This window comes from Ceratotherium simum, chromosome 3, assembly GCF_057802395.1.
Source record: "Ceratotherium simum simum isolate JZ-2026a chromosome 3, ASM5780239v1, whole genome shotgun sequence".
NCBI lineage: Eukaryota > Metazoa > Chordata > Mammalia > Perissodactyla > Rhinocerotidae > Ceratotherium > Ceratotherium simum.
The window spans coordinates 54,917,621-54,935,994 of NC_141902.1; the positions used below are offsets into that span (position 1 = coordinate 54,917,621).

Genomic DNA, 18,374 nt, shown 5'->3' on the forward strand with positions numbered 1-18,374 from the left:
CTTGAGCCTCAGTGCCTTCATTTGTAGCATGAGGATCTTACCGCTCACCTCACCTCACAGTGTTCTAACAACAAAAGGAGATATAGTCCAGTGCTTGGGGGAGAGGGGACTGCTCAGTAAATGGTAGCTCTTATTGTATACCCCAGAGAGTCTACCTGGAGACTGGCTCCCCAGAGGTTCAAACCATGGCTTTCCCTGTGTGGCTACATCACGGATATTGTTTATCAGAGGACACAGGTTCTAGTTCACTGTGGTTCATTCTTAGTGGTCACTAGGAAATTTGTTCCAATACAGCAAGTGCACACACAGGTGACAATGGCCTATATATTTACTGAACAGCAAACCCAGCACTCAGCATGGCATGAAACGCTCACACACTATGCCTGGGCCTGGATCCAGCTTTCATTTTGTCCTGTCGTGTGCAGCCTTCCACAGGCCTCCTAACTTGAGTATGCTTTTCACCACACACTTCTTTCCTTTAGTCTGTGAATTATACGTCCAGACAATGAATCCAACGTCTGAGAAATATGCACACTTACAACTGGTATACAGCATGGCCATGGGACATGGTTGAATTCTCTGGGGTTAGACACCTAAATTCAAACCTTAGTTCACACTACTATGTGATCTTGTGCAAGCTCTTGAACCTCTCTGATCCTTGGTTCCCCTCATCTGTAGGAGGGATAACAACAGTCTCTACTTACAGAGTTGTTGCAAGTTAAATGTGAACCTCATGTCGACTGCTTAGACCAGTGCCTGGCACATAGAAAAGATTCAATAAAAGTCAGCTTTTGTTGTTACTGTTGCTGACTTGATCCTGACAGGGTGCTCTTCACATCTGGCTCACCAAATAAGATCTTCTTTTGGAGCTGTTTTTTTACTTGTAGTGATGACAACTTGGGGAGAATCATCCACACTCTCTCATTTAGTTACTCTTACCTTCACTTATGAGAGAGCTGGTCAGGGTTAGGGGTACGATCGAGGGCTGCAAAATACTGTCTTCCTGTGTTCGAAGGCTTGTGGGCTGTAACAGATCTGATCTTTTGGTCTCATCAGGACACTTCTGTAACCATGAAAGATGGGGGCCCTCGAGAGCACGTCATCTCTGACTTGTCCAACTTTCAACAAATTTATTGTTCAAACATATTTGGGGGATGGGGAATCAGAAAGAATTCTAGATTAAAACTATTTTCACAATGTAAAATAATGATTATTCTAAGAAAATTATATGAAAGCATAAAAATATTGATATTTAAATAACTCAATACCTTAATAGCACCTGCGTTTAAACCCTGTAACCAGCGCAATAATAGCATCATTATACATTTTTGCTTCACTCTTTGGGGCTTTAAATTCAATGCCATCACCAACTGCTTACAAAGTGCTATGGGCAAGCCGTGACCTCCTGTGAGCTCAGTGAACATTATCTGTTGTGTTCTACCAGTATCTCAGCGAAAAGACAAACTGTTCAGGAAACCTCAGTTTCTGCATTCCTCCATCAGAGCTTTGAAGAAGAACATTGTCTTCTTTTCATGTGGGCTGATTTCAAGGGACAATAGAGGTTTAACAGGGGACAACACAATTGGATTTAGATAAAATTGGTGTATTCCCAAGAATTCTTCCATAAAGGTAAATTCCACAGATAAGACACTGACTTTTCTTCCTTTTTAATTTTTTTTCAGTTTTAAAGGAGCCGTTTCTTGTAACCAGAAGCTCAAATATTGTTGCTGTTCAAACAATGTTGGTTTCAGACAGTGGTAGAGGTGGCAAAAATAATTCTGCAAATGCAACTCACAGTGTGCACATTATATGTAATCTATTTTTATGTATTCATTAGCAGAGGCATTTGGAATATCTCATTGCTGAATGAGATGAATTGCATTTGTCCAATATCTTCCCATTTATATTCAGCCTCAGCCTAAACCTATGTTATTCCACAACCAGCTCTGTCTCATTCATAATGAATTTTCCCCAAATGAATCTGTTTCATATTAAAATTAGTGAGAAAGGTAGTTTTTTAATGGGATAGGCGGCAGTCAACAGCAACTTCTGAAAGCATAACCTAATGGGGATAACTTAATTATTAGCTATATCACCTACATAGAACCAGGGTTATAATAAAACTCAATTTGGCTCAAACATATACGTCTACCACCCCTGTTTTTAAATAAATTAGCTAATTATGATGTGACCTGAATTGAGAAAGTCAACTCACCCCCTGGAACCACTCAAACACTTAAGGAAAACGAATTGTTCTTGGGCTCAGGGCAGGTATTTGATGAATTTATAAATGTCACTTGCCTCCTGGCTTAAAAACAGAAGTTAATTCTGATGCAAGTTTCTTGCCCACCTACCCCTTTGATGTTGGTAAATTGTTAAGTAAGCTTTTGGGTAATATGATGAAAAGTTAATAACAGAGTCTATAATTAACCCACACTCATATGTGCACTATAAAAATAGGGTACCAAGGAAAGTCTTCTTATTAGGCAATGTGATCAAGAATTAATTGGTTAATGTCTATATAGCCCAACTATATATAAATAAAATGTATGATTATTATAATTATGGAGAGCACAGTTCAAAATCCACTTCAAGTTCAATAATAGTAATTTATACATCTAAGTATAGATGCAAATATTTAACTGTGTAAAAATACTTATTTTAATGCTATTCCAAATTTTTAATAAGTATTACTCATCTCGTTTTACTTTTTCTCTTAACCAAAGGTCTTAGATTATGCAAAAAAATAATAATTTCCTTATTGTCATTAATAACATTATTTTAATATTATTTTAATTTGGGGAGGTAAATTTGGTTACAGGAAGAGAAGAGAGAAAATCTGTTGTTCGACGCAGAAACTGCCAGGTTAGTCACAGTGCATACTGGTAGATGGTTAAGGAGAAGGTGATTTAAATTTATTGACACCTAAGTTTACATGGAAGACAGAGTGATTAAATAAAGTTGGGTTCTTAGCCTTCATGTTTTATATATCACTTGAGGTAGGGTAGATGACTAGATGAATACATGGTAAGTTGTAAAGATCATAATAACAAAATATACCAATTCAGATTTTTTTTGAAGAAATTCAGAAAGACCATTTGTCATTTGATCTGGGCCATGAAGAATGAATATCACAGTTCAATAGGCAGCGAAAGTTGAGATGGGAGTGAGGGAAAGCCAGGCAGAGGTCCTGGCATGAGCACGCATGGCGTGTTCAAAGAGAGGGTCACTAGGGGCCGCTGGGTGGCGCAGCGGTTATGTGTGCACGCTCCGTCGCGGCGGCCCGGGGTTCGCAGGTTCAGATCCCGGGCGCACACCAACGCACCGCTTGTCACGCCATGCTGTGGCGGCGTCCCATATAAAGTAGAGGAAGATGGGCATGGATGTTAGCTCAGGGCCAGTCTTCCTCAAGAAAAAAGGGGAGGATTGGCACTGGATGTTAGCTCAGGGCTAGTCCTCCTCACACACACACACACAAAAGAGGGTCACTATGTCTCAAAGGAAGGGCAAAGAGGAGCAAATGGATGGAAAGTAGGTAGCTAGGTTGGCAAGACCTAATCCTGAAGAATCTTGAGTACTCTGCTAAGGAGTTTGGACTTATTTTCTAAGTCACTTAAAGTTTTTGGGATGGGGGGTAAAGGGGGACTATTCAAATCCATGTATTATTAGACCAGAGATTTTGTCTCATCTGCCCAATGTTCAACCACACAAAGCCTATGAGTTTTTAAATTTGTTTCTAACAATTAATAACCAGAGAATTTCACACTGAAGTTCAGATTTCCAGATTCTCTTAAAAAATCAAAAGAGCTGGCAATGGTGGGCCAGTTATTCTAAATGGCGACAGCTGGTCAGAGCCAAGGGAGGTGGCTCTCTCCAGATGGCATATGTGCTGTCCAGCGGTCCAGGTGCCTCTTCTATCTGCCACACTCATGTCACCTGCCTCGGGGCACTAAGCATTTGGGTTTGTGCCTTCTCTTTTAGAGATATGTCCTCTTTCACCAGCATGACTCTTTCTACCATTGCATGCAGCATAAATTAACTTAAATTACTTAATTTATATTGATTGTCGCTGGCTTCTTTTACTAATGCATTAAATTTCTCCCTTTTTTTTGGTCCCTCATGCCAATGAGGTTTCCTATTTATTTCTTTATTTGAAAGTGAAGATAAGTACCTTTAAATAAAATTTATTTGGGTTGAAAATGCAGAAGTCATGTGTGAGGAGCCCATGATGAATGTGAGGTAAAGGACATGCTCTATGGCAGGATTTCTCAACCTCAGCATATTGACATTCTGAGCTGGATAATTCTTTATTGGGGGGGCAGGAGGCTATCCTGGGCACTGTAGAAGGTTTAGCAGCATCTCTGCCCTTTACCCACTGGATGCTAGTAGCATTCCTACTTGTGATCATCAAAAATGTCTCCAGACATTGACATATGTCCCCTGGGGGTCAAAATCACCCCCAGTTGAGAACCACTGCTCTGTGGGTATGAGGGTTTTCAGGAAAATAAGCTCTGGGTAGGAGAGTGGTGCTCTGCTGCACAACGGACAGGATAATGCCTTAGACCTCCTGCCGTTCCTTCTGCCCCTGTGCATCTTTCCATTCTGCCAGAGATAAAGGTGGGCCCAGCCACAGGGAGGTGGAGCAGCCAGGCAGCCTTAGCGAGTGAAGCCAAAATAGGCCCCAGAGGCCTCTCCTACCTGTGAGAAACTTCCAACCCCTCCAGCAGGCGGCACAGCAATGAAGGCTGCTCTCTCTACGCTCTCTATTACTGACGTAGTTGAGGGAAAGAAGACAGGAACTTACATGATTTACTCCCAAGACCCAACCTTCCCTATTCACACACCCTGGCTAAGCATGGTGTCAGAATGCCTCTCAGGACAGAAGAAGCCTCTTCTCCCCAACAAGGCAGGGGTGAGGTCCATCTGGGTATCACTGGGGGAAAGCAAGACTTGCTGCTGCTAACACCTGGCGGGGTTGAAAGCAGGCCAGCCACAGATCTCAGAATACATCAGACGCCATTCCAGAGCTTCCCCGCCCTCCAACTCTAAGGCCTCTGACGCAGAGCTCACTCATCTGAGAGCTTCTTTCGTTTTCCCTGTAATATAAGTTTATCTTCAATCTAAGCATTAGTGTTATATTATCCAACGATCGAAATGATTTTCTATGTTTTCCTAGTGTAAGTAAAAAAGACGAGTTTCTTTGGCGGAGGAGTAGCAGGCACTTGTTGAATGACAAAGCCAACAAGTAGGTAAAAGCTGACTGAACAGTTTTGATATTTTTCATATGGATTTTGGGTTGGATTGGTTTTGAGCTGAGAAAAAGGTACCAAGATTATGGCATTTCCTGCAGTGTAAAATAGATAGGCTGATGACATGACTTACAAAATCATATTTTTGTGGTTAGTATCTTTTCACACTTCTTTCTTCTGGCATAGAGAATCTAATCATTTCTCTGTGGTGAGAGGTATTATGTATAGAAATTATGTATAGATATTATGTATATGTATGTATGGTTGAATTAAATTAATCAATGAAAGTGGCTTGTTCATTTTGCACTCCTCTAAAGAAATCAAAGCTCTGTTTTTATAAAATTCAAGTCTTCTGAACGATGCTTAGCAAAAACGCAGGAGATGCTCGACATGGTTTAGCTAATGACAACAGTGATTCTGGTCCTCATGATAATTTCGGGGAGAAGTGGTGGTTAAAAGTGAAAACAGGACAACAGCAAAGGAAAATGACAATTGGTCCCCTCATTCACTAAATAATGAGTAAATGAAATAGCAGTCACCCCCCAAAACAGAGATCATGTTTACAGTAATGACAGCTCAAAAGGATGAGCTGGCTTGACAGGGGAAGATGAACAATACTGGGTAAAAGAGGGACTAGGACAAGGAGGGTTTTGAGTAAGTTAAACCTACTGGTGACAAAGAACGGACAGAGAGCAGTGCCAGCAGCTGAAGCATCCTTTTATTCACAAATCAATGGAAGCTATTCAAGCCAATATGGTTTGATTTAGCAGATATTAACAGCAGCTAAAGTGATGCAAATACGTCAGCAAAACGAGAGCAAGATAAACAGGAGAAACCCAGACTGGCTAGAAAAGGAGACGAGAACAGAGACTGACATTTCAAGACCAGATTAAAAGGATAGAGAAGAGTAAGATGATGTGAGCATGACATCCTCAGACAGAAGGGAGGTGAAGGGGACAGATCCAATGATCCCTCTGCTTATTTGACTCAGAGAAAAGAGAGAAGATAATGGATCATGGATCACAGGTCACACAAATACAGCACAGGCACTTAGTAAATATTTGTTGAATAACTAAATAGACAAGAAAAGTTCCTTCCTTTCTGGATATGATGATAATTTAAGATTTTAGATGATATCGTATTAAGTTTTTGCCCTTTGGAGATGCTAAAACCATGGACAGTTTTAACGACAACTTTAAAACAGCTGTCTAGAGAAATTTCTGTGAGCCTCATCTTATACCCTTGACGCTGGTCCTGTTATAGATTCAATTAGGGGGTCACGCTACAGTAGTGGGAGCACTGGACTGAGAGGCAAGAGACCAAGGTTCCAAAACTGGCTTTGCTGTGAAGTGTGTGATGCTGGGCCACCCACTTAACCTTTTAGAGTTTCTATTTCCTCTGGAGTAACAGGCGTGGCCTGGACTAGATAAGTCTGAGAACCCTCTCAGGATCCTGCTCATGCAAAGAAGTACATTACCACATTAAGCACGTATTTCCCTCTGTTTCTCTCCTGCCTTGCATGCCCAGAGTTGAATGGCAGATAAAAGTTCTTTTTTTCCCCCTCTCCTCATTCTGCCTGCTAGTGGCTTGTCAACAGTACTTCATATAATCAATTCTGGAAATGTTTACCCATCTGTATTATCTGAGGGTTGTTATTTACTGTTCCTACTATTTTTTTTTCTTGGGGGTGGGGAGGAATTTCAATGTGTCTCTCACAGGGAGACCACAGCAAACAACAAGGATAGATTTTCACAATACTCAGCATGAAGGGACACCGTTCTGTTGGCTTCTCTGACACAGTCTGAATTCATTGTGATGGTATATTTGAAGTGGTTTCCTGTGTTTTTAAAGACTAAATTCAAGCTCGGGTGCATATGGGTCTTCTTTTGTGCTGTTACTCTTAGCTGGAATTAATTTTTTTCCCTTTTCTGTGAAACTCAAACAATTATGCAATCAGATCTTTTGATAAAAATATATGGCCCAGTTACTAAAGAGTTAAACAGGGCTAACGCATCATTGATAGCACTTTCTGATATAATACTATTACATGTGAACTCTTAGCACTCTCAGATGATGTGTGAGCAGTGGAACAATTGTGGGAGAGGAGTTAGCAGACTCTGATTCTAGTCCTTACCTTGCCACTAACTTATCCTGAGCATGGATGGCTTTTAATCTCTCAACTACCTGATTTGTAAAGTAAATGGATGGGACTAGATGACTTCTAAAGTCGCTTCTAGATCTAATATTCTATAAAATGCCCCACTAGCTAAGGGACTGTTGTTTTTAGCTATGTCACCTTCCACAACCAAAATTCTGCTCCCAACTGGGGAGTTATCACAATTCACTCATCAGAACACTGTGCCAACACATAAATTGACCTCACCACTTTTCTGTTACCTCGTTAAAAAGTAATAATCCATGGAAAAGTGCAGAGTGTGAGGTTGATTTATATAAAGAGAATAATATCCTAACTTAAACCTACCAGAGCATTCTGTGGAGGTCATAAATCACAGCACTCCAAGATGGGGAGAGGGAGGCCTGACCTCTACGTACCATGCATGAGATTCCTCAGGTCTGCAGAAAGGATAGGTATACCGTCCTCTGTTCCTCTGTATCCATGATTTCAATTTCAGGGCCTTAAAATGACATAGCAGGGGCCGGCCCCGTGGCTTAGCGGTTAAGTGCACGTGCTCCGCTACTGGAGGCCCGGGTTTGGATCCCGGGCGCGCACTGACACACCGCTTCTCCGGCCATGCTGAGGCCGCATCCCACAAACAGCAACTAGAAGGATGTGCAACTATGACATACAGCTATCTACTGGGGCTTTGGGGAGAAAAAGGAGGAGGATTGGCAATAGATGTTAGCTCAGAGCCAGTCATCCTCAGCAAAAAGAGGAGGATTAGCATGGATGTTAGCTCAGGGCTGATCTTCCTCACACACAAAAAAATGACATAGCAAAGTTGAATAGCCTTAAGATGTAGAAAGCAGCTCAGTAAGTCGGTATAAAGTGGATTCATTTGTTGGAAAGATGATGTCCGGCATTTCACATGGCCAATATAGGGCAAGGAGCGGGGAATGACTTAGAAATTTGTATGTCAAGGGGAAGAACCCACAAGAAACCAATCACAAAATGAGCATGATACCTCACATTAGCACAGTCTTCCACAACTTTCCAGAACACTTGAATAATTTGGGCAAACCCAACCACAAGAAATGCAGAGTTAACTCAAAGGGCTTAATAAGCCCACAGCTATTACAGAAAGCTGGATTGTCCTGCCTTTATCATTGGTAGCGAGAAAATGGTGGCATTTCAGTCATCCTCCCTCCCCCCGTTGTAAAAACTCTGTAAATAATACCGATAATAAAACTATATTATGAAGTACTTACTGATGGGCCAAGCACCTGAAATGTATTATCTCATCTAATCCTCAAAACAATCCACTGAGGGTGACGCCATTATTATCCTCATTGGCAGAGGAGAGCTGAGTGAGTTAAGCAACTGGTCCTATGGTGAGGAAGTCTAATCACCTCTAGTCTAGATAAATCTGCCAAGTGTTTATCTTGAATACATGAAGGAGAAACAACCTGAGAGGCAGCTGGCAGTGATATTTACTTCTTCATGGTTTGGGCATACGTCCCGACTAACGTGTATTCAATTACCAAGCATATCTTGAAATAAACGTGTGCTGCAGCCACTCAGATTCAAACAACAGTCTTCAATGTAATAATTACACTGGTTGTGACACGAGCCTGGCTGAGTGTGTTTTTATTTTAACAAGCTTGAGTAAGTGCATGAGTGTGGGCTGAGCTTCGCTCTATAGTCAATACTTGAAAGCTGGCTCCAACCTTTAATTTAAGCATTCGTTTGTAGCACCAACAGGGCTACAGGGTTTCTAGTATCAAAGACACACTCCTCCATCCTTTCATGGCCCTGCTTCTGTAAGCAGCGTGATTGAACTGCGGCACCACAGAAACTTGTTTTCCCTCCTCCTGGCAGCGCAAGCCAAAACACTACTGCCCCATTCATCTTAGCGACATCATAATGAAGTCCCTGAATCAATTTCTAACAAGCAAAGTGCAAAAATCCATTGAAGGAGTCTTGTGGCGGATGCCTTTCATATCTCTCTCAACAGCACACGAGAGGCAAAGTGTCCTCACAGAAACCCAAATCATACCACCGATGGTCTTTTGCTACATCTAAAAAGCTCCTTTTCTCCCCCCTGAAATGATTAAGGGAAAGGCAGACACTGAGAACATCTGATTGTTCCTAATGATTCCATGTGCCTTAAAAATGTTTGGCAACCTCCCTGAGTGGCTTCCCATCACCTTGAGTATAAAGAACAACTCCTTTAGAATGACAGCCAGGGCTTTCATGGTCTGAACCCCACTGGCTTCCTCTAGCTGCCTCAGCTCCTGCAGTCCCTACAGGCCACACTGAACTGCTTGCTGTCCCCCAACTCGCCTCACTTGCTGTCTAGTCTTTGAGAATTTTCACAAACTCTACCCTGTGTTGGGAAAACCTTCCTTCGCTTCAAACTTCAGCTAAGCCTTCACCTCCTCCAAAAAGCTGTTCCAACCCCCGAGTCTGATTAGGCCTCCTCCTCTGTGCTCCCATCATATCCTCCATTGCTCTAATCTGGCACTTACAGCGTCTCGTGATTTTATTTCCACCTCGGGTCCTCAATGGCCTAGGAGGTCCTTGGAGGGAGGGATGACATCTTTTCATCTCTCTGGTTCTAGTACCTGGTACAGTGTCTGGCACACAGAAGATAATAAATATCTGTGTGTATTTTGTTTATCTCCATTTTGTGAGACTCCCACAGTGCCGTGCTTCTGGGTCGGAATAGCAAGGAGGTTAGAAGCATGGCCTTGGGAGTCAGTCAGGCTTGGCCTCCCACTGCAGCTAGGTGCTAGCTCTGTGATCCTGGACAGGAGGCTCTACCTCTCTGAGTCTTAGCTTCCTCCTCTGTAAAAAGGGGGATGAAAGGCTCAGGTGAGTATTAAATGTGGTAATCCATTTCACAGTGCTTGGCACAAAGGAAGCGCTTTGAAAATGATAGGCTTAGAACATGTATTACTGCTTACAGTGGCAGGGTTCGGATACTGCAGAATTACAAGCCTCTTATGTTATATGATGAGAAATATTGTCCAAGTGCCCCTTCTATCAGCCCCCATCTGACCAGATCACATAACTCATATCTTTGGGCATCAGCAAAGGCCCCTGTTAAAATGCCAATGTGCGCCAGCTGTGATAAGACTGGATGACATCATTACCCTGACATGGGAACATGATAATGATGCTATGAATCACAACACTTACTCAGTGTCTACTACGTGCTAAGTACCTGTTACAGCTGAGAATTGTAGTAAGCGCCTCCTATGTGTTACTTCCTACTTTCTAAAATGCCTATGAGGTCAATACTATTATTATTTTTATCTTCAGTTGATAAAACTGAGGTGTAGAGAGGTTATGTGACTTGCCCAAGATCCTTCAGCCAGGATGTAGCATTTCTGGGATTTAAACCTTATATTTGGAAAAATTTCCAAATCCATACATGCTCTTGTTCCTTTGCCAAATTTCTTATATTTCTTCCTACTCATTTTTCTCATGTCACTTGGGAGAGCCAAGAAAGAACGAGACACAAGACTGAAACACTGAGTTAGAGGAGAGGGAGGAAGAGGTGGTCTGGAGAGATGCACTGTTTGATCTTTATGTGGCAGGGGGTCTGCCCTTGGCTGCCAAACCAGGAGACCTCTGGAGAGCACTGAGAAAGGAGACAGTGGACTTTGAAAACAGAGCCAGTTTTCCTCAGGCCATACTTATCTAGGGCCAGAACCTTTAGCAAAGAGCTAAGATGTGCACAGAAAGCATTAAGTCTTGGTGATAATGTTATAGGAACAGGAAGTTCTCCACGTCTTCTGATTCACCTTCTCCTTCCCACCATCCTCACAAGTTGTTCAAAAGCCAACGTTAAAACAAAAAATTAAAAACATTTAAAAAACAAAAATGTAAAGAAACATAAAGGTTGCTATTAGGTCTTTGTGATATAGAGTTACAGCTTTGTACACATACTTGAAGTATATAAATGCCCTTAGTTTCCCTCTTGTAAGGTCGCAGATTCAATTTCATATTTGTGAAGTGGTGGTACAAAGGAATTGAGAATAAACAAAACGTTTGTTAAATGACAGTGAAAAACTCCAAAGCCTCAAGTCCAGAGAATATTTTCAGTACTGTGAAGGTATTATTTACAAAAAAAGTACTAGAATGCCCTCGCCTTTTACTGAGCTTGTACTGAAGTGAAACATACATACAGAAATGGGTCCAAATCATAAATACAAGCTTGACGAATTTTCAGAGTGAACACTCTCAGATCAACAAAAAAATGCCGTTTGGTTTCTTAATAGTTTTCTATGCCTGGGTCAAAACCACTGAATAATGCAAAACATAATGTATAAAGTTATTATTTTTAGTTAAGTTAGCAGGAAAAGGCTAGAAATTTAATAAAATACTCTGCCTAAAAAGAGCCATTTTACTTCAGAGGATAATTATTCTGTAAATTTGGAGGAGGTTTTGTTTTCATTTTAACCACGAACAGGCACGTAGTCATTTCTCCAACCCTTTTTACAGAGGGGTAGAGCTTCACCTTCCCAACAGCCTTTCTAAGGAGAGAGGATGCTACCTTTGCTTCCTTCCTCTCCACTCCCATCCTTCCCCTACATCATCACTGTGAGTTGTCTGAAACAAGGCCATCTCACTCCCCTTAGCCCTCCTGATTCTGAGCAGATCAACAGAGCAAATGAGGTGCTTTTTCTCATAGCCAGGCTAGCTGTGGACAATTGTACAATCTCTGTTTACACAGTGAGTGTGTTTCAGCCTCTACCTTTAATTGGCTAATAAAACCACGCTGGGAGCGAGGTATCCCGAAACTCTGAGAATGGTCTGGTTCTTGGGGCACTAACTCCTCTCATAGCTACAAGAGTCAGGAGCAAGACCCTGGAAATGCAGAATGTGCCAAAACGCTTTTGCTCCCACTCAAGTGACAGCTTATTGATAGGAAACCAAGTAGAAGCAAGACCTGTGTGCCCCCGATTAGATCATAACAAAGAGGCCGACGGCCCAGCTACAAAGGGCCATGTGAATGTCTACATGTGAGATGCCAACGAAGCGATTATAAAATTAAGAACAAGTATTTGGGCAATGCGTTCTAACCACATGCTATTTTTCACAAGAAATTTCAGGGAAGGTTGGACTTTCATACATTTAATCAGTATAATGGAACTGATTCTGCCAAGTGCATCTTATGTTATTGGAAGGCGCAGCCACTTTGTCACACTCTAGGTGCTGATGGGTATCTGGGCAGAACTCCTCCCTCCTGGAGAAGGTCTCAGGGAATGCGAATGATGTACCTCGGATGGACGTCCCCATCACTTTCGAGGTGGCAGGACCTGCAGGGCTTTCCATCACTACAGACAGTAATAAAATTCCCCAAAGCACCCTCATTAGTGGCAAAATCTCACAGCTACCAGCAATTGGGATATCTCTAGAAGTGGTACTAATTGTACAAAATATTTCTTTCTTGGTGCAAGTCCAAAATAAAAAGACAAATAGCAGTAATTTACTACTATTTTTGCTACTGTAGATTGCAGATGATTAAAGATAAATCGTAAAGCCTCCGTAAACCACAATTTTTGCCAAATCTCTGTTATGTTAAAAAAGAAAACAAAAACTCTGAAAATGTAACATAAGCAATGATTCTGGTCTTCCATGGCCATTAAAGATAAAGACACTATAAAGAAAATGGGGATTAGAAAATTTGCTCTTGTATTCATGTTTGAAAGTGCTTTAATATATAATTCATGGCTTAGCTGATAAATCCATCTAAATTGAAAGCCCCTTCTATTGTTAACTTGTGCTTTGTCATAAAATCTTTTGACTATGTCTCCTAGGGTAAATTGCAGAGCAATGCTTCTCAAACTTTCTGGTGTCTGAATCCTTCTATGCCCTTAAAAGCCCCAAAGAGCTTTTGTTTATGTGGGTTATATATCAATAAGTACTGTATAGGAAATTAAAACTCAGAACATTTTAAACTATTTATTTATAATTTAAAAATAACAGTAATAAACTCATTACATATTAAAGTATTTTTATGAAAAATATTTTCCAAAACAAAAGAAGTAGGAAGAATGCCATTATTTTACATTTCTACAAACCTCTTTAATCTCTAGTTTACTAAAAGACAGGAGGATTCTCATATCTACATCTGCATTGAATCTGTTGTGTTCTTTTGGTTGAAGTGTGTGAAGAAAATCTGGCCTCATACAGACAGGTAGCTGGAAAAGGGAGGAGTATTTTAATACCCTTTTCAGATAATTTTGGATATTCATATTTGATACTACACCAAAACTCAACAAGTGGTGGTTTCTTAAAGGTTAGTTGGAATATGGAACCTGATACTGTATCAGTAACTTTCTGTACTCTATTACATTCAAATGTACATTTTGCACTATGAATGAATCTTTTACCCACACATGTTTTCATAACAGCATGCATTGGTCACTTGGAAACTATTAGTTCACTGAGTTATGTAGCTCTTCCAGATGTTGACATATTTCATTACCAAATGTGATTATATCAAGCAACCACATTTATTAATATCACCACCTACATCATCAGAAAAGTCTTTAAGTACTGGGAAGCTGTCAGATTCATGGTGTTGGATACAAGTGTTCTAAAATTCTCATATTTGCCTGAAAGCTTGAATTTATTGGCAGTAAATACCACCGTTTTTCTTGAAATGACAGGCTCACTCGGTTCATTTTTGAGAAAATGTATGACATATACCTAAGTCTGAATAACCACAGTCAGTTGTTCTAGTAAGTAAAATGGCATTCCATTCAAAACACAGCCAGTTCGGCTCTTAATTCAAACAATGCCACAAGTATTTTTCCGTGGAGACAAACATCCTTCAGTATGGAGCAGAAGTGCTTCACAGGCTTTATACATACTTCCCATTTTGTCATAAAGAATATTAAAAAGACTTGTACTCAAGGGTCAAAATTTAATAAACTTAATAATTTTTATTGCTTCATCAAGGACATTCTCAAATGAACCTGGCGATGTTTTCTTAACAGCAAGTGCACAGTAATGATGAATACAATGACTATTAGTACAGGTTGGTGCTACTGCCCTGGTTCCTGCAAATGTGCCAGGAGTTGTTTACCCACCGATGCTTTGGTACCATTAATGCAAATGGTCAGCACAGTAAAAAGGGCAAATAATACCTTAGTGTTATTTTGCAAATAGTTTTTATCTCTTGGAACCCTTGAAAGAGCCTTGGGGACCCCAGGGGTGCCTGGATCACACGTTGAGGACCACTGTTGCAAAGGATAGTAACTATAAATCCACTCTCTAATCTGCTCAATGCTTATGTCTTTGTGGGGTTCATGTAAAGAAGATTTAAAAGGTTTATTTCTGTCTCCACCCTCCTGCCTTCCCTGCTTAAAATAAAATTCCATTGTGGTAATTCAACATAAATTGTGTGCATAGAACAAAGAAATTGCAGTTCACTTGATTTCATCAGCATTTTTCTCCCTAACAAAGAAAGCTACTCCAACAAGCTACTGGGAAAACTATCATGAGTTATAGGAAATATGACATGCTCAGTCACCCTTTTATCCCATCTAACTCCCAACCCTCCCAGACCTTTCACTTCGGGGGTATTTCGGATGAGCTCTTAGAGTGTCCTCGGAAATAACTGGGTGTCCTAATTCAGCCACATGCAAATTAATGCTCCCCTAAAGAGGCCTTATTATAATTTCCAACCCTTGATGTCTACATAATCCCCTATAGTTCAACTTCTTGCTTTCTAACTTCTGTTTACCGATGCACTACTTTTGTCAGCTCAGTATAGCATCAATTAGTAACACAGTGGTGTTTATTAGGTCTCCCCAGAGCCTTGAGAAAGCTGCTTTGTATTTATTAATGATTACACAGAGCACTACTATTTTTCAATAGCATTTAAAAATGAGTAAATTACTTAAGATGAACCATAAAAGAACTTCAAATTTCAAAGGCAAGCCAAAAAAAAAAGCATATTATTTCCAACCACCCATAATACTCGCAGGATTAATTTTATTTTCAATTTAATATCAAGAGGGGGGGAACAAAAGCCAATTCTACTTTTGGCATTTGATTTAGAGCACTGAGGCACAGATCTGGTGATTAATTAAGAGCCAGTTTAACAGGTCTAAGTTTCATTATCACATACACCTGTTAAGTAACTCACACCTGATTCAGCAAAAATCCACCCACAAGGTTAATTTTAAACAATTAAAAAGCAAGCAAGAGAGAGAAAAAAAGGCACAACTCCACAAATTTAGGTCCAGCTTTATGTTCTCAAGCATAATTCAAAGCAACCAACTTGAAATGTATCCAATTTGTACTCTTATTTTGTGAATAATTCCCGTACTACATTAGGTGAAGTTCGAGCTGCCCACTGTGCTACAGAATTCGCTACTTAAGGAAACCAGAGAGACCAATGTCTCCTGCGATGAATCTTTCCTAACCAAACTTAAAGTGATGGGGAGCAATTAGAGTGCTCATTTGCCCTGCTTTTATATTCCTAGTCATTTATGAAATGAAGGCGCTGATCTGCAAAGATCACTTTGCATTCATGAAAGGAGCTCTGGGAGCTTCCCCTGAGCATCTGGCTATGAAGCAGAAACATACCTCAGTGCACTTCCTTTGTCTTGCGCTTCCTCTTTGATGTGCAAGTCACTGGTGGAGTAAGCTGTGATCGCTTTGATGTTGAACTTCTAGACTTTATTGTTACTAGCATGCCTACAAGGAGAGCTGTCAGTCAATTCCTACATCTGAACAACCATGTTTCTTTACAGCACCTCTTTTACAAGCATCAATCCTTAAGTATATGTTTTCACATTTCTGCTGATGACCACACTATCTTTGCTGGGGGAGGGTTGTGCTCAAATATAACTACAGCACCCACATTTTCTGTAAACACCCTGAGGCTTCATCAGATGGCTGGTAACCAACCTTCTTCGACAAGAGAAGCCTGAGCGCAAAACACATTTCTAGCAAATGAAAACATTTTGAAAACGCTCAAGCCATCCTAACAGTCAAAATGAGTAGTTTAGCTAATATTTCCCCTAAGCAGCCATTGAAATCACACAGAAACTTCCAAGCCACTTTAAAAGGAATTCTGAATGCAACAGCAGCAGGGGGCTTAGAAAGTCTGCCAAAACTTTGAGACATCTTAACTCACCTTAAACAACTTTGTTTCTCTGCAATACAAGAAACAAAACACTTCTGTTCTACATGATTTTGCTTATGATAGAAACATTGTTTTTGAAATAGATTTCTGCCAAAACTATTTTGTTAAACGATATTTTCAGAAAGTGCTTGCTATTACGGATGCAACTCAAGTTAGAGGAAGATGGTTTTTCATAATTTATGTTTAAGGCAAACATATGGATGTGTACACAACGTGTGTACAGTTTTTTAAATACATACATGCCAAATAGGCAATATGCTCATCTTTAAAAATCTCTGTTGAAAAAGACACAGCTCTAATTTCATTTACCTGTTCCCATCAGATTTACTTTTCAAACTCTTTTATCACCTCTGGAACTGCTGAATATTATCAAACTATCAAACTGGGAGATTCCATACAAAAAAGAAATAAAGTTAAAGTGCTTACCTCACGCCATGCTGGTTTATAATGAACTGCTATCTTTCTGAATAAATGTTTCAATGAAACCCAAATTCTTAGAGATACCGGGTCTTAACTGAGGAAGTACAACGATATTTTTCATGATCGAGCTTCATTCTGTTATTTTCATTTTACAAGCTGGCAACATAGGAGATGTACTGTTTCTGCTTGCTGATAAACTGCAAAGAATATATTAGGAGAAACTCAATTTCTTTGGGTTTCTGGCCTGGAATATTTGGTAAGGAATAAAATGACTGTGGTGTGCAATGGTTAAGACTGTTCCAGAGTTTCCATTTTTAAGCAACCTCCCTACCCCACCTCTTCGGTTTTAACTCAACCATCAAAAATGGAAAGGCTTTGGGCTGGAATTTGATAAATAAGGTATGACTGTAATTTACCAGAACTAAGTCTGGGCATATTTGTTATTAATATTAATGAAAGCTTGCTTCTTCTAAAATTTATTTAAATAGTCGGCAAAAAGGAATCGCTTCCTTCTACCTAAATTTTCACTTCCAAAAGGAACTAATTAGCTGATTGAGGTACCTATAGCAATTAGGGGTTGACACAGGGCATAAGGAAACTAGAAGATATATGCATTTGCTTCCTCCAAGTCTTGAACAAGAGACAGAACATTTTTCTGTTTCAGTAGAAACATTTTCATAGAATGGGAGAATTGGAAAAGGTCTTGATGACTATCAAGTTCAATCCTCTAATTTTACAGATGGGGAAAGTGAGTAATTGAGGTAACCTGACAATTAGTGAGTAGCAGACCTGGGAGGAGAACCAACAACTTCTCCTACCCTACGAGGGGAGTTTCCACCATCCAGCACTGTTTCCCTACACTGGGGACCAACGACTTGTAAAGTAAGAGTGTTGGACTTCAGGGATTTCTTAACCAGAATCATCAGGGCAACTTAAAAAAATTACCGATACTTGAGACCTACTTAGACCAAAAAATCAAAGCCTCTAGGAGAGGAGCCTGAGCTTGTACTTTTTAAAAAGCTCTCTAGACAGCCTATCGTACAGACAAGGTTGAGAACTAAGAGACCAGATAATCTCGAGGCTCCCTTCTGGGTCTACTGCCAAACGTTCACCATCAGTTGGAAAAAAATTCTTGGATTCCACTCCCTGATGTTCATCCATGAGGCCATAGCATTTCTAAGCCATTACACTGTTTTATGTTGGCCTAGCTGTTGTCACTACCTGTATTTATCTAGTTCATTTATGTTTTACTTAGGTACTGTCTACCTCTTCCCACCAGAATGTACACTCACAGAGACCAGAGACCAGAGACAAAGTCTGCTGTGTTCACCGCTGCCCCACAGCCCCCAGCATCAGATCTGCCACAATAATGGGATATGGCACCACCATTTTCCAAAGAAGGAGGGGTCTGGAG

The 18,374-nt window shown here is 40.4% G+C and overlaps 1 protein-coding gene across 1 annotated transcript in view; it reads right to left on the bottom strand.

The window, feature by feature from the left end:
- RORA (RAR related orphan receptor A) overlaps positions 1-18,374 on the bottom strand; it is a 98,393-nt gene that overhangs the window by 69,535 nt on the left and 10,484 nt on the right. The gene's annotated exons all lie outside the window — the stretch shown is intronic.